Source organism: Hippopotamus amphibius, chromosome 12 (genome assembly GCF_030028045.1).
Source record: "Hippopotamus amphibius kiboko isolate mHipAmp2 chromosome 12, mHipAmp2.hap2, whole genome shotgun sequence".
Taxonomy (NCBI): Eukaryota; Metazoa; Chordata; class Mammalia; order Artiodactyla; family Hippopotamidae; genus Hippopotamus; species Hippopotamus amphibius.
Window position 1 is genome coordinate 75,615,427 of NC_080197.1, and position 16,740 is coordinate 75,632,166.

The window sequence follows — 16,740 nt, forward strand, 5'->3', positions numbered from 1 at the left end:
TCTCCGCACATTGCTTCTTACACCGAGAACACAGCTGTTTAGGGAAGGAAGGGGAATCAAAACTGAGTACAGTCTGCACACTCTGAGCTGAAACTCCTGGCAGGCCAGATACATTCAGAATTTTTCCGATTTGGGGAAGAAACTAGCACCAACGACACCCTCGCGGGGCTGGGGCAACACTCACCACCAAGCCCAACATTTCTGTAGCAAAACTATTGCCTGTTTCAGGGGGGTGGATAACAGCTATAACATCCTCGCATCAACTGAAGTCTAGTTTTATGGCCAAAAGAGTTTGCTATGGGATTGTTCAGAATTGCAAACAAAGGACTTAAACCTGTGTCTCTTCTCTGTCAGGCTGTGCGCTAGGAGCTCACATGTGATCATTTAACCTTCCTGCCCGCCTGTGATACAAGGGGCACCCACTCCCAGCTGGCCCTCCTCACCCTACTACCATCTTTATCCTCCCCTTCCCACCTCCGGCTGTGTTCGCCATTGGTTCTGGAGCACCTGGGCATCTGCCCTCCCAGCCTCGGGCAGCGGGAATTACAGGTTGCTCCTGTGGGTCAATGCTTTCCTATTTCTGTGGTTCTCCTGGGAGGACTGATTTGGGTTTATTGGAAATAGCTGGACTTTCCCTTCTTTGAGTCCCAGGAACACATGGGTCACACAACCCACCCCCTTCCTCTTTCCCCCAGAGACTGGCTTGTTTCTCCAGGCCAATTTTTCATGCAGGGGCTCTGCTGTTGTTTCCACACTGCTCATAAAATCTCACACCCCTGTGGGCTTCTCTGTTAGATCTGGTCTCTGTCTCATTCTTCGGTTTCCTTTCTCTTCATTTTTTCCATCCTCCTGTCTTTCCCCAACCTCCTCTACTCTTCAGGAGGGTCCTCTCAAGTGGGAAGGCACACAGGGGTGTGATCTGATGAGTTACTTGTGCAAAACCATCCTTTTGGCTGTATGTGGCCGGGTGCCTGAATTTCCTCCTTAGAGAGCATTGCCCTTGGGACCTGAGGATTTTGCTGTCACCAACAGTCCTGCCCACATTCCTAGATTATGGTCTATATCTTCACTGTTAGATTTTTGTTTTTTGGCTATGTGGCTTGTGGGATCTTAGTTCCCTGACCAGGGATTGAATTCAGGCCCTTGGCAGTGAGAGCTCGGAATCACAACCACTGGACCACCAGGGAATTCCCTTCACTGTTAATCTTAAACTCCAAGGCGGGCATGGAGAGAGATGTGGGGACAGAGGAGACCATGGAAGAATGATGAGGAGTTGGGGACCTTTAGGGAGAAACTTGCCAAAGGGGGAATTGAGGATGCTGAGAATTAACAGCCTCCGCTAGACCCTGGGCTCCTCCACAGGAGGCCTCTGTTCTCTGGGCCAAGGCCCATCCCCTCATCACTTCTCTGGGGGGGCCTGGGGGAGGGCAGGAGCAGGGTCTGCCTGGCTTTCCTGGAGTACCACTGGCCAGGAGGAAGGCCAGGTTTCTGACCCTGACTCTTCTCTGGACGAATGGAAGGACTTCATCTGCCTTCTGTGCTATTTGCACCAAATGCTGGTGGGCCTTGGCCTGTCCTGGGCTGGCCCCCTGGACTGAACAGCCCTTCCTCTTCTGTACAGGCCCTGCAGGTACAGCCTGCTGACCTCTCCTTCCAAGTCCTCCACCATCCCTTTCTCTTTTGGGGTTCAGCTTCTCCTCACCTCTGGCTGGTGCAGAGATACACGATGTCTTCCCAGCAGCTGCCTCCCTTTCTTGCATCTCCGGAGACCTGCCCACAGAAGCCCTTCACCTTTGACGACTTTCATTACTTTTGAGAAGGTAATCTGGAGCAGGGGCAGCAGCCTGGATGTCAGCTGGGGTCTCCCTGCTCCTTATTCTTAGACAAGATATGCTGTGTCTTCCGGTCAGGGCTGGTCCCCGGCAGAGTGGGAAGGGGCGGTGCTGTGGAACTGCACGGATTCCAGTCAGTCGGGTGTGATGGTCACCTCTGCTTCTGGTTCCTCTTTCACCTGAAGCCTTATTCCTGCCTCTTTGTTCCTGGTTACTCCCGTACCTCTGCCCTGCCACAGGCCCCCGACTGGGGACAGAGGGCTTTCTTGAATTTTCCTCTGAACCAACTATAAGCAGAAGGCTGTTAGATGTGGCAGAACTTTTACTGAAGCTTTAGATCTCATAAGGATACAAGTTAAAATTGCATTTTCGGTATTCTGGTTCTTAATGGTCCTTCCCACGAAGCAGTAGGGGAGCTGAGCATCCTGGCTGTTCTCTCTCCTCCTTTTTCCACAGACTGCCTTTCAGAAACCTGTCAGACAGCATCTCTCCTCTCTCTTCAGTCTCTAATCCCCAAATCAGTCTTGGCCCTTTAGGAATCTGTAAACACGTCCTCAGAGGAACTAAACTCTCCCTTAGAAGAAAGTTCTGTTCTGTTACATAGACATCAGAAATCATGTTCCCCAGCCTTATCAGCCAAACCCTTAGTTTTTTTAGCCTTCTTCTCCCGACCCCGCCCCCCCAGGCCCTCAACACTTTATTTTATTTTATAAATTTATTTATTCATTTATTTTTGGCTGCTCTGGGTCTTCATTGCTGCATGCAGGCCTTCTCTAGTTGCGGAGAGTGGGGACTACTCTTCATTGTGGTGCATGGAGGCTACTCCTTGTAGTAGCTTCTCCTGTTGCGGAGCACCCACTCTAGGTGCATGGGCTCAGTAGCTGTGGCTCATGGGCTTAGTTGCTCCAAGGCATGTGGGATCTTCCCGGACCAGGGCTTGAACCCACGTCCCCTGCATCGGCAGGTGGATTCTTAACCACTGCACCACCAGGGAAGTCCGCCCAACACTTTAGATACTCCTTCCCAGCAACGCTTTGAAAGACCCACCAGGCAGGACAGTGGGGTGAGCTGCTTAAGGGTCTGGGTGCTCACATCCCAGTTCTGTAGTCCTGGGACTCCTCAGTCTGGGTGAAATGGGGCAATTCTGGGCAATTCTTCCAACCTCTGGCTGCTTTTTCTCAATCCCAGCTCCTAGTGTCTCCTAGCACATAAGGCACCTACTACATATTAGATGGTCCAGCCTCAGCTTTGTTCCCTGGCAGTTCTTTTTTTTTTTTAATTTATTAGCTGCGTTGGGTCTTTGTTGCTGTGTGTGTGCTTTCTCTAGTTGCGGCGAGCCGGGGCTACTCCTCGTTGCAGTGTGCGGGCTTCTCGTTGCGGTGGCTTCTCTTGTTGCAGAGCACAGGCTCTAGAGCACAGGCTCAGTAGTTGTGGTTCATGGGCTTAGTTGCTCCGTGGCATGGGGGATCTTCCCAGACCAGGAATCAAACCTGTATGCCCTGCCTTGGCAGGTGGATTCTTAACCACTGCGCCACCAGGGAAAAGTCCCTCCCTGGCAGTTCTATCCACAATTATAAAATTGAAGTTTCGGGGGGGCTAAGGCCACATTGACCTTGTAAATTCCACTCCTCATCCAGTTGACAGGTATTTGTTGCATGTCCATTCTGTGTCAGGTACCATCTAAGTAATGGGACACAATGATGAAAAAAAAAAATAAACAGCTGTTTTCTGCCCTTGTGGAGTTGACACGGCAGTGAGAGGCAGACATTGATCAGGTAATCTCGAAGACAAATGTGAAGTTCTTAGCAATGGCCATTAGTGCAGCACCATGATGGGGAGAGTTGGGGTACAGGAATTGGAGGGCTGGCGGGTATTTCAGCCAGGAAGCAAAGTTTAGCTGAGGTATGTGGTCTCTGAACTCTTGCCTTCTTGAGAACTGTTTCTTCCTTTGGTTTGGTTTTCCGGATACCATCCTATTCTTCCTTTGACCACTTCTCTTCTTTGCTTGGTGGTAGTTTTTCTTTTCTTAAATACAGATTATATAAAAGAGGGGTGATCTGTCCCTTGAAGACTTGGTAGAATTGCGTGTGTGTGTGTGTGTGTGTGTGTGTGTGTATTTGGAGTGTAGGTTTTTCACTACTGATTTAAATCAGGTTTTCAATTTCTTCTGGAGTCAGTTTTGGTAGGTTATATTTTTCTGGGAGATTGTCTAATCTGTTTCAGATTTATGGCCAGAAATGTTGAAAATCACCGCTAGACCTGTAGTTATTTTCTCTCCCAATATTTGTTTATACTTTCTCATTTTTTTCTTGATACACTTTGCCAGAAATAAGTCTAATTTATTAATTGCTTCAAAGAAACACCTTTTGATTTCGTTGTGTTTTCCTATTATGTCTTTGCTTTCTGTTTCATTTTACACTCTGGTCTAACTTTTATTCCTTACTTTTACTGTCCTTGGGTTTATTTTGCTGTTCTTTTTCTAATTTCTTGAATTGAATGCTTAGTTCATTAATTTAAAATTTTCTTCTTTTCTAATATAGGCATTTAAGGCTGTAAACTTCCCTCTAAGAATGGCTTTAGCTACATCTCATAAGCTTTGTTACATTGTGTTTTCATTATGGCTGGTTTATTTTTTCCTGTTATTATTTATTTTTGATCTATGTATTATTTATAAGTATATTTTAAAATTTCTAGATTTAGGTTTAAAATGTTCTCTTTTATTAATTTCAATTTTATTTTAATGTGGCCAGAGAATGTCATCTGTATGTGTAATATGGTAGGCAGAATGCTGGTCCCCTACTGATGTCTCCAACTCTGGAACTAAATATATTTTGTTACATGGCAATGGGGAATTCAAGCTGCAGGTGGAGTCAAAGTTGCTGATTAGTTGACCTGGAGATGGGGAGGTAACCCTGCATTATCCAGGTGGACCCAATGTAATAGCAAGTAGAAGAGAGAAGGAGAGAGAACCAGAGAGGTGTCAGCCTGAGGAGGATTCGGCCTGATGCTATGGACCTTGAAGATGGTAGAAGAGGGCTATGAGTCATGGAATGTGGGATGCCTCTAGATACTAGAAAGAGCAAGGAAACTGATTCTCTCCTGGGGCCTCCAGGAAGAAACACAGCCTGCTGACACTTTGACTTTAGCCTAGTGAGAGCCATTTTGGACTTCTAACCTACAGAACTCTGATAGCAAATCTGGGTTCTTTTTAGCTACTAAGTTTGTGGTAATCTGTTATATCAGCCACAGAAAATGAAAACATATAGATCCTTTGTTTGAGATTTACTATGTGGCCTAGTAGGTGGCTGTAAATGTTCCATATGTGCTTGAAAAGAGAAGTATGTTCCTAATTCATGGTCTCCAAACTTTTTTGATTTTGTATTTCATCAATAAAATGATTTTGAGCGTGTATCCTCAAATATATATAATACTTAAATATAAATTATAGGGACTTCCCTGGCAGTCCAGTGGTTAGGACTCTGTGCTCTCACTGCGTAGGGCCTTAGTTCAACCCCTGGTTGGGGAACTAAGATCCCAGAAGCCATGCAGTGAGGCCTAAGTAAGTAAGTAAGTAAGTAAGTAAATAAATAAATAAATAAATGTCATAGATTTTTTTTTTAAAGCTCTTTATTGGAATATAATTGCTTTACACTCTTGTACCAGTTTCTGAGGTACACCAAAGTGAATCAGCTGTATTTATACATATATCCCCATATCCCCTCCCTCCCACGACTCTCTCCCACCCTCCTGTCCTGGCCCTGTAAAGCATTACCCATCATGGAGTTGATCTCCCTTTGTTATAGAGCAACTTCCCACTAGCTATCTATTTTACATTTGGTAGTGTATCTATGTCTATGCTTCTCTCTGACTTTCTCCCAGCTTCCCCCTCACGCCCCCCCACCCCCTGCCCCCCACATGTCCTCAAATCCATTCTCTACATCTTCATCTTTATTCTTGCCCTGTCACTGGGTTCATCAGTACCATTTTTTTAGATTCCATATATATGAGTTAGCATACAATATCATAGATTATATACTCAAATATAAATTTTATATGAGTGTATATAGACATTAAAAAGGATGAGATAAAATTATAGTCATAAAAATATAAAAAGGATGAGATAAAGTAGAAGAAAATAAAGTTAATATGATTTTTACTTGTTTACAGCATAAAAGATCTTTTTGCTCTCACCTAAATATTAATATATAACAAAATATACAATACAATAATATTTAGTAATAATGTATTTAATAAGAGCAATGTAATTTAATGTTTCGTTAATTTTTTAAAAATCTCCCCATCATATTTTATACATAGTGACTAGGAGCTCTGGGTCTAAGTTCAAATATTTGGTTTTGATGCCTGACCTGGATGAAAAGGGGCTGTAGGTCAAACTGTTTCAGGTGTGTTTTCTGATCTTGGATCTCTTAGTGCCTCAAGACTTCTTCTGTTGGAATACTCTGGGACTCAGGTCAAGGGCATATTTCTTCAAAGTAGTTTTGCAGTTGATTTTATCAGACACTCAAGAAGTATTTTTGGCCTGAGACTAAGTTCTGTGTTATTTTCTTGGAGGCAGAGGATGTTCCCAACCATGTGGATAATATAAATTTGAACCCTAAATCGGAGTGAGCACAGGCTGGTAGTTACACATTTTTTAAAGTTAATTAATTAATTAATTAATTTTTTTTTTTTTTGGTTGTATTGGGTCTTATTTGCTGCGTGCGGGCTTCCTCTAGCTGCGGAGAGCGGAGGTTGCTCTTCGTTGTGGTGCAGTGGCTTCTCATTGCAGTGGCTTCTCTTGCTATGGAGCACGGGCTCTAGGCTTGTGGGCTTCAGTGGTTGTGGTTTGCCGGCTCTCGAGGGCAGGCTCAGTCGTTGTGGCGCACGGGGCATGTGGGGTCTTCCTGGACCAGGGATCTAACCCATGTCCCCTGCATTGGCAGTCAGAGTCTTAACCATTGTGCCATCAGGGAAGTCCCTGTAGTTATACATTTTCAAGACAATTTTTCCTTCACCCAAAAGTCAGACAGAAACAGATGTTTCCTCATTGAGGCTCTGTGTTGATGAGTGGATTTTTCTAGAGTTCCCCTAAAGGTGTCTAGTTTTATGTGGGAAGGTATGTTTTCCAACTTCTGGTCTTCTCTTCTGGACCCACGTGGGTGTTAAAACCTCAGCCCCCAGGGGACCAGAGCCCCTCTTTGGCAGCCCATGCACTTCCCCCAGCAACTTCCACTTCTGCTTGCTTCTCTGGCACCTGGCATTTCCCTTCCTTTGTTGAGAGCTTACCTCTACATGTAAAAGAATGTTATGTAGCTTTTCAGGGTTTTTTTTTTTTTTTTTGGAAGTCCCTTCTTCATGGGTGTTCTGTGGCCCTCTCCTCCCTGAGTACTCTTTCTGCTCTAGGGCTTGTAATTGTATGTGATAGATGGTTTACTTCTTTATCATTATTTTTAGGAACTTTATTATTATTTTTTTAAATAATTTTATTGAGATATAATTGACATACAATAAACTGCATATATTTAAAGTGTACAGTTTGATATACTTTTTCTTATTAGTAATGTATATATGGCAGTTCCAGTCTCCCAATTCATCCCACCCCAACCCCTGATATTTGGTTTAAAGAATTAATTTTGGTTTAAGATAAAACTGATCTCTGGAATCAGATATTGTGTAAATTGATATGTAAAGTATGAGTACTGACTATTGAGGTTTTCTGACTGCCAGTTATAAAGCCATCAAAGGGCAAAACCAGTAAAGGGAAATTCTCAAAGACGTCAGGGCAAGGGGAGAGAGGAGGATCCCAGGACCCAACCCACCTAGACCAGAGGATCCCGGGGTAGGTGGAGTGAGTATGGCTTTCAGAATCACACAGATTGGTGGTCCAAAAGCATCTCTGCCAGTTACTACCTGGATCATTTCAGGCGAGTCCCAGAACCTCTTTGAATCAAGTCTGCATCTGCTTGGGGACTGTGTCATGTTGGGAGAATTAGTTGTAACAATATGAATGAAGAGCCTTGCCCCGTTTGGGTACTCAAAAAATGTTCATTCCTTCCCTCCCTTTCTTGGTGTTTGAGGCTGCAAGTCCCAAGACACGGGCTTGAGGGAACAGCCAGTTAACCTGGGAATTGAAACAAAGGAGCATGAAGGAAATAAAGACTCCCTGGATGGGCCAGCTGTGCCCTGCGGTATGTCTGCTCCACGCGGCATGTCTGCTCCATGTGTTACACTCAGAAGGGCTCTGGTTATGCAGAAGTGATGTTGCAAGGCGGTGGGTGAGTAAGAGTCCATATATATGAAGTGTAAAACCAAACAAAACTAAACAATTTAGTTGTTCAGGGCTATACACAATAGGTGGTAGAACTAGAAAGAAAAGTAAGGGAGTGAGAGACACAACCCAGAGCTGCCTCCCCTGCTGGGAGGAGAATGATATGATCAGGAAGCTTCTAAGGCTCTGCTAATGTACTGGTCTTAGCATCGGTTTGCATATTGTTATTTCTGTATACGATTTAGTAAATTTGGTATAGTTCACGATACAAATTTTTAAAAATATAAATAATATAAATATATTTATGTATTCATATTTTGTATACAAGTAAAACACCTGATAGAATCAACTGCAAAACCACTTTGAAGGGACATGCCCTCGACCTGGACTTGCGATTCAAAATCAGAAAATGCACCTGAAACAGTCTGACCTAGAGCACCTTTCTTCGTCCAGCTCAGGCATTAAAACCAAATATTTGAACTTAGACCCAGAGCTCCTAGTCACTATATACAAAGTATTGGAGCAAAATTTTAAAAAAGTAATGAAACATTAAATCATATTGCTCTTACTAAATATGTTATTACTAAATATGGTTATATTGTATAAGATGTTATATATTAATGTTTTAGTGAGAGCAAAAAAGATCTTTTATGTTACAAATAAGTAAAAATAATATTATGTATAAATATTGTTCTCCCCAACTTTATCTTTTTATTTTTATTTTCATTTTTTTGGCTCTGTGGCGTGCGGGATCTTAGTTCCCTGACCAGGGATCAGACCCGTGCCCCCTGCAGTGGAAGCGTGGAGTCTCAACCGCTGGACCACCAGGGAAGTCCTTTAAAATTTATCAAGGTTTTTTTTTTTTTTTTTGGCGGCACCACATCTCTTACTCACAGCTCCCCCCGGCCAGGGATTGAACCCTGGGCTACGGCAGTGAAAGCCTGGAATCCTAATCACTAGGACACCAGGGAACTTGTTTTCCCCAACTTTATGTCATCTTTTTTTAATTTAAAAAATTAGAAGTGAAAATGGAAAAAATATTGAACAATTATAGGTAAGACAAATTCCCTTTGATCAATCTCCTCCCCTCAGCCCTGGTGCTGGTCCTCTCCCTATCCCCTCAGGGGTTATCACTGTTTCAGATTAGTACGGATTCTTGCAGAACTTTTTCTAAGCAAACAAATAAATTATATGTGTGTGTTTTATTTTAGGAACATTCATGGCCCAAAATGAGGGAGATCCCTTTCTCTTGTTAGGCTGTCGATAATAAACTAGTCCTTTTTATACAGCAGGGGATGAAAGTTCAGAACTCCCAGAGCAGACATCTGTCAGAAAAACAAACAAAAAACCCCAAAACCAAAACCAAAACCAAAAATCAGATGGATTTTTCTAGTAAAGTCCATTTTATTTCCTACTTAAAATATTATTAAGCAAAAATGAAATATTTCTCACTCTGATCTCAGCCCCTCTCCTACTGGAGACCCTTTGCTTGAATTTCTCAGAGCAGGAAGAGCTCCGGTCTCCAACGTGGTGGGCGAAGGGACCCTTGTACAGCCTGTGGTCACTACTTCTCCCTGGCAAGGGGCTTACCCCCGCCTTTTATACCTGAGATGGTTGTCGGCAAGGACTCCTAATTTTCACTTTCTCTTTCTTATTTGGGAATAGGAAGGTACCTCTCTTCTCTAAAGGAAATAATACACAAGCCTGCAGTAATTCTAACACAGAGTCAGAAAGAAAGCTTACAGAGCCAAGTCATGTGTTGGTTCTCTGCACTCGTTAAAAATGGTCTCTTGGAAATTAAACATCCCAAGGCTGGTTAACCCATGTTCTTCTCGTGTTGCTTTTAAAAGTCCATCTTTCTCCAGATAAAGCAAGGATTGTTAATTGGCCTCACACCCCAGCCTGCCAGGCAGAATTCTCCTAGGGCCCAGCACACTTGTGTTTTGGGTTTTGCTTTCATAAATGATATGTAGCACACATCCTTCTAAAATTTGCTTTTTATATCCAGCAATATGTCTTGGAGATCATTTTATGTTATACATGTAGAACTGCTAATTTTGATAGAGAATGGATGTACATAGGCTTTTTAGCCATTCTCCTATTTATGAATATTTAGATTCTTTTCCCATTTCACTATTACAAATGGTGTTGCATAAACATCTGATACTTCTCTGTGCCTGTGGAAGTGTCTCTTTAGCATAAACTCTGGGCATTGGTATCGCTGAGTCATAGGATGTGCACATTTTTTCACACACCCACCAGCCATGGGTTGAGAGCATGTCTCCTCACATCCTGCCAGCCTTTCATGTTAGCAAACCATTTTGGACAATCAGATTGGGGGAAAATGCCATCTCACTGTTGTTCAGAGTACATCCCTCTGATGATCAGAGAGCCCCAGCATCTTTCCGTGATCGTCGGTTGTTTGTATTTCCTCTTTGTGACTGATATCTTTCGATCCTTTGGTCACCACCAGCGTCTTCAAGTCCACTCTCGGCTCTTCCCTGCAAAAACCCTCTGTTTTGGGACCCAACCTACAGGACCTCTGCCAGTCCCGTGGATCCCTTAGGGTGTTTGCCATCCGCTCTAGGGGCTGAGACAAGCCTCCTTGTGGCGGGAGAGGTCACTTCTGTTCCCCCTGCAAATCTCCAGAGACCAGATCTGTGCGGAGGTGGTATCCCTTACCTCACTTGCAAGATGCCAGTGGGACTCTGGGGACCCCCAGACCCTTCTACTTCAGCACTAGACGCCTTCCTAAGATTACACTTTCTTCTGGCCCAGACTGAAGGGCAAATTGGTGCATGTTGACTCTTTTAAAGTTGAGATAAAATTCAACATTTTAACCATTTTATAATGTACAATTCAGTGGAGTTTAAGATTTTTCCCAACGCTGTGCAAATAGCACCACTGTCTAATTCTAGGACATTCCCACCTACCCTAAAAGAAACCTCATACCTCCTAGCAGTCAGTCCCACTTTCCCCCTCCCCCATCTCCCGGCAACCACGAATCTATTTTTGATCTCTGTGGATTTGCCTATTCTCAACATTTCCTATAAATGGAGTCATCTATGGTCATTTGTCTGGCTTCTTTCACTTTAGCATAATACCTTCAAGGTTTATCCATGTTGCAGCATGATTCAGCTACTTCATTCTCGCCTATGGCTCAATCATATTTCGTTGTGCAGATCACCCACATCTTGTTTATCCATTTACCAGTTGAGGAATGTTTGCGTTGTTTCCACTTTTGGGCTGTTAACGAAGGATGCTGCTATCAATATTCACGTACAAGTTTTATTTGAACTTTTTTTTATACAACTTTTTGTTTATTTATTTATTTATTGGCTGCATTGGGTCTTCGTTGCTGCGTGTGGGCTTCCTCTAGTTGTGGTGAGCAGGAGCTACTCTTGTTTTTGTTTGTTTTTTTTTGGCACACGGGCTTAGTTGCTCCGTGGCATGTGGGATCTTCCTGGAGCAGGGATCGAACCTGTGTCCCCTGCATTGGCAGGCGGATTCTTAACCACTGCGCCACCTAGGAAGCCCAGGAGCTACTCTTCATTGAGGTGCATGGGCTTCTCATTGTGGTGGCTTCTCTTGTGCAAAGCACAGATTCTAGGGTGCACAGGTTTCAGTAGTTGTGGCACGCAGGCTCAGTAGTTGTGGCGCATGAGCTTAGTTACTCCTCGGCATGTGGGATCTTCCCAGACCAGGGATAAACCCATGTCCCCTGCGTTGGCAGGTGGATTCTTAACCACTGCGCCACCAGAGAGGTCCCTGTACGTGTGTTTTTGAATTCTCATATTCCTGCGATTGGTATGGCTGGGTCATATGTTAATTCTATGTTTAGCTTCTTAAGGATCCGACAGACTGTTTTCCACAGTAACTGAAACATTTTGCATTCCCACCAGTGGTACATGTAGTTTCTCTACTTGCTTACCGACCTATGTCAATTTCCATTAAGAAAATTACAGCTGCCCCAGTTGGTATGAAGTGGCACCTCACTGTGGTTTTGATTTGCATTTCCCTAAGACTAACAATGCTGAGTGTCTTTTCATGTGCTTATTAGACATTTGTGTATCTTCTTTGAGAAATGTCTATTCAAATCCTTTGCCCATGTTTAAATCAGATTGTCTTTTTGTTGTTGAGTTATAAGAGTTCTTTGCATATTCTGGATACTAGAGTCATCAACTGTGTGACTGGCAAATATTTTCTCCATTGTATAGGTTGTTTTTCATTTTCTTGGTAGTGTCCTTTGCTACACTAACATGTTTAATTTTGATAAAGTCCAGTTTATCTATTTTTTCTTTTGTTGCTTGTGATTTGGGTGTCATAGTTAAGAAATGGTTGCCTAATCCAAGGTCACACAGATTTACACCTGTTCTAAGTTTTATAGTTTTATTTCTTTGATCTATTTTGAGTTAATTTGTGTATATGACTTGAGGTAAGGATTCAACTTCATTCTTTTGCCTGTGGACATGCATTGTCCCAGCACCAGTTGTTAAAAAGACTATGGTCTTGGCACCCACGTCAAAATCAATTGACCATAGATGTATGGGTAGATGTCTGGACTCTTGAGTTTATTTCATTGATCTGTATGCCTGTCTTTATGCCAGTACCACACTATTTTGATTACTGAAGCTTTGCAGTAAGATTTGAAATTGGGAAGTGTGAGTCCTCCAACTTTGTTCTTCTTTTTCAAGATAATTTTGGCTACTCTGTATCTCTTGCATTTCCATATGAATTTTGGGATTAGCTTGTCTATTTCTGCAAAACAAGGCAGTTAGAATGATAGGGGCTGCGCTGGATTTGTACATCAATTTGGGGAGTACTGTCATCTTAAAAATACGAAGTCCTCAGACTTCCCTGGCAGTCCAGTGGTTAGGACTCCATGTTTCCACTGCAGGGGGCACAGGTTTGATTCCTGGTCAGGGAACAAAGATCTCGAATGCTGTGTGGTACAGCCAAAACAAAAAAAAAACCCCTCTCCCCCCCCCAAAAAAAACAGAAATCCCCAATCTATAAGAACATAGGATATTTTTCCATTTAATTAGATTTTCCTTGATGTTTTTCAATATTGTTTTGTAGTTTTCAGTGCACAAGTCTTGTGTTTCCTTCATTAAATTTTTTCCCAAGTATTTTATTCTTTTTGATACTATTGTAAATGGGATTGTTTTCTTAGTTTCATTTTCGAATTGTTCATTGTTCGTGTAACACTTTGACTTTTGAAGGAGGCAACTGTTTTTCCCACAGAGTTGGAACCTGGTGCCTTGGGGGGTAGGTGTGTTACTGTTACAGCGTGTGGGCCTTTGCTCGGGGTTACCTGTGACTTATCTGAAGTCACAGATGGAGAATTTGATTCTGTGATGCAAAGGGAAACTTCTCTGACTCATCTTCCCCATACTTCCTTTTCTTCTAATGTCTCCCTCTACTGGGAGAGGAAGAGAGTGGTTTGGTGGCAGGGGCTTCCCCATCTCTCACAGTTGCTTCTCCTAATCTTGGGGCACCTCTGATGGCATTCCTCAAGGTGAAGGGCTGTGGCAGCCTTCCCTCTTATGTATGAGTTAGTCCAGAGTCATCCCTCCTTTGATGGGCATCTTGTCCATAGAGGAACATGGAGGGTGACAGGCAGGATCCTGGAGGCTGGTGGGGTCAGAGGAGTCTGGGGAGGGAGTGTAAGGATCAACCAGATGGTGAAAATGTGAGAAATGGAGGACTATTCAAGGTAAATCTGTGCTGCCTGGACCACATCCAAGGCCATCTCTTTGCTTGGTCACTTGCTAGTGGGCCCGTTGCTCAAGCTGTGAGTCTTGTTTCCACTGAAACATGAGATGCTGATGCTTACCTCATAGGGTGGAAATCAAGCACTGTTCCTTCTTGGGGTTGGGGCAGTGTGAGAGCTCAGGATTCCTGAAGTGCTCCAGAGCTCACATGGAAGGGAGAAGTCCAGCAGGAGGAGGTATATGGGACAAATCTCACCTTTACTAGAGCTCATAGTTAGCAATGGGAGCTTTAGGATGGGCAATGAGGAGGCTTCTGTGGCCGAGGAGACCCCATCACATTTTCACAGTAACAGAATGGGATAGGCTTGGTGCAGCTGCAAGAAGCAGGATGTTGCAAATTTGTATGTTTTGATATTTGAGGGCACAGAAAAAGTCTATGCATAGTTACTGGAATTTTAAACAAATATTAGTTTACTAAAGTAATCAATTGCAAAATCTAATTTTCCTTATACCCTTTAAGTTCAAATTACAAATTTTGTTATTCTATTATGAGTACAATAAAATCTTAAATCTTGCTTATTATTTTGCTTTAATTTCAGCCATAGATTTTGTTTGACTATTTGTAATAGAGTAAAACAATGATCTTCACTTGGGCATTTTTTTATGGTGGTAAAGTACACATAAAAATTACCATCTTAACAATTAAGTATACAGTCCAGTGTTATTAAATACATTCACACTGTTGTGCAGCCATCTCCACCGTCTGTCCCCAGAACTATTTTCATCTTGTAAAACTGAAACTCTATACCCATTAAACAAAACTCCATTTTCCCCTCCTCCTAGCCCCTGGCAACCACCATCTTACTTTCTGTCATTATGATTTTGACAATTCTAAGTACCTCATGTAAGTGGAATCATACAGTTTTTGTCTTTTTTTGTGACAGGCTTACTTTACTTAGCATGATGTCCTCCAGGTTCACCCATGTTGTAGCATACTGCAGAATATCCTCCCTTTTAAAGGCTGAATAATATTCCACTTTATGCATTTTGCTTATTCATTCACCTGCCAATGGGCACGTGGGTTGCATCCACATTTTAGCTATTGTAAATAATACTGCTGTAAACATTGGTCTACAAATCTCTTCTAGATCCTGCTTTCAATTCTTTTGGGTATATATCCAGAAGTGCAATTGCTAGATCATATGGTAATTCTATTTTTAATTTTTTTAGGAATCACCATACTGTTTTCCACAGTGGCTGTACCATTTTACATCCCCCTCAACAGCGCACGAGGTTTCCAATTGCTCCATGTTCTCACCAATACATGTTTTCCATTTTTGTTTTGTTTTGTTTTGTTTGATAGTAGCCATCCAAACGTGTGTGAGGTGATATCTCATTGTAGCTTTGTTTTGCACTTCTCTAATGATTAGTGGTGTTGAGTATCTTTTCATGTGCTTATTGGCCATTTGTCTGTTTTCTTTGGAGATATGTCTATTCAAGTTCTTTGCACAATTTTGAGGTGTTTTGTTGTCTTTGTTGTTGTTGTTTTATTTTGTTATTGAGTTATCAGAGTTCTCTCTACATTCTGGATATTAATCCCTTATCAGCTACATGGCTGGCAAATATTTTCTCCCACTCTGTGTGTTGCCCTTTACTCTGTTGATAGTGTCCTTTGATACACAAATTTTGAAAATTTTCGTGAAGTCCAATATGTGTGTGCATGTATATATATTCAGATTCTTTTCCATTATAGGTTATTACAAGATACTGAATATAGTTCCCTGTGCTCTACAGTGGATCCTTGTTGTTTACCTATTTTATGCGTAGTAGGGTGTATCTGTTAATCCCGTACTCCTAATTTATCCCTCTCCCCATCCCTTTTCCCTTTGACAAACATGTTTGTTTTCTATGTCCACGAGTCTGTTTCTGTTTTGTAAATAGATTCATTTGTATTATTTTTTAGATTTCCACACATAAGCGATATCGTATAATATTTGTCTTTCTCTGTCTGATTTACTTCACTAAGTATAATATTCTCCAGGTCCATCCACATTGCAGCAAATGACAATATTTCATTCTTTTTTTATGGCTGAGTAATATTCCGTTGTGTGTATATATACAATGTATGTATATATATCTTTTTTTTTTTTATTTTTTTTATTTTTTTGGGGGTACACCAGGTTCAATCATCTGTTTTTATACACATATCCCCGTATTCCCTCCCTTCCTTGACGCCCCCCCCTCGAGTCCCCCCCACCCTCCCTGCCCCAGTCCTCTAAGGCATCTTCCATCCTTGAGTAATGTATGTATGTATATCTTTTTATGCCTTTTTTTTTTTTTTTTTTTGTCACACGGGCTTAGTTGCTCCGTGGCATGTGGGATCTTCCTGGAGCAGGGATTGAACCCATGTCCTCTGCATTGGCAGGTGGATTCTTAACCACTGCGCCACCTAGGAAGCCCATATATATCTTTTTAAGCCAATTGTCTGTTGATGGGCACTCAGGCTGTTGCCATGACTTGGCTATTGTAAACAGTGCTACTTGCTGAGAGATTTAATTACTGATTAATCTCCTTACTAGCTATAGGTCTATTCAAATTTTCTATTTCTTTGTGTTTTAGTCTTGGTAGGTTTTGTATTTCTAAGAATTTATTCATTTCATCCAGGTTATCCAGTTTTTTGGTGTACAGTTGTTCATAGTACTGTCTTATAATCCTTTTCATTTCTGTAGAATAGGTAATTATGTTCCCATTTCATTTCTGATTTTATTTTCTTTTCTTTTTGGCTGCCCCTTGCAATTTGTGGGATCTTAGTTCCCTGACCAGGGATCGAATTCATGCCACTTGCAGTGGAAGTACAGAGTGCTAACCACTGGACTGCCAGGGAATTCCCTCATTTCTAATTTTAGTAATTTGAGTCTTCTCTCTT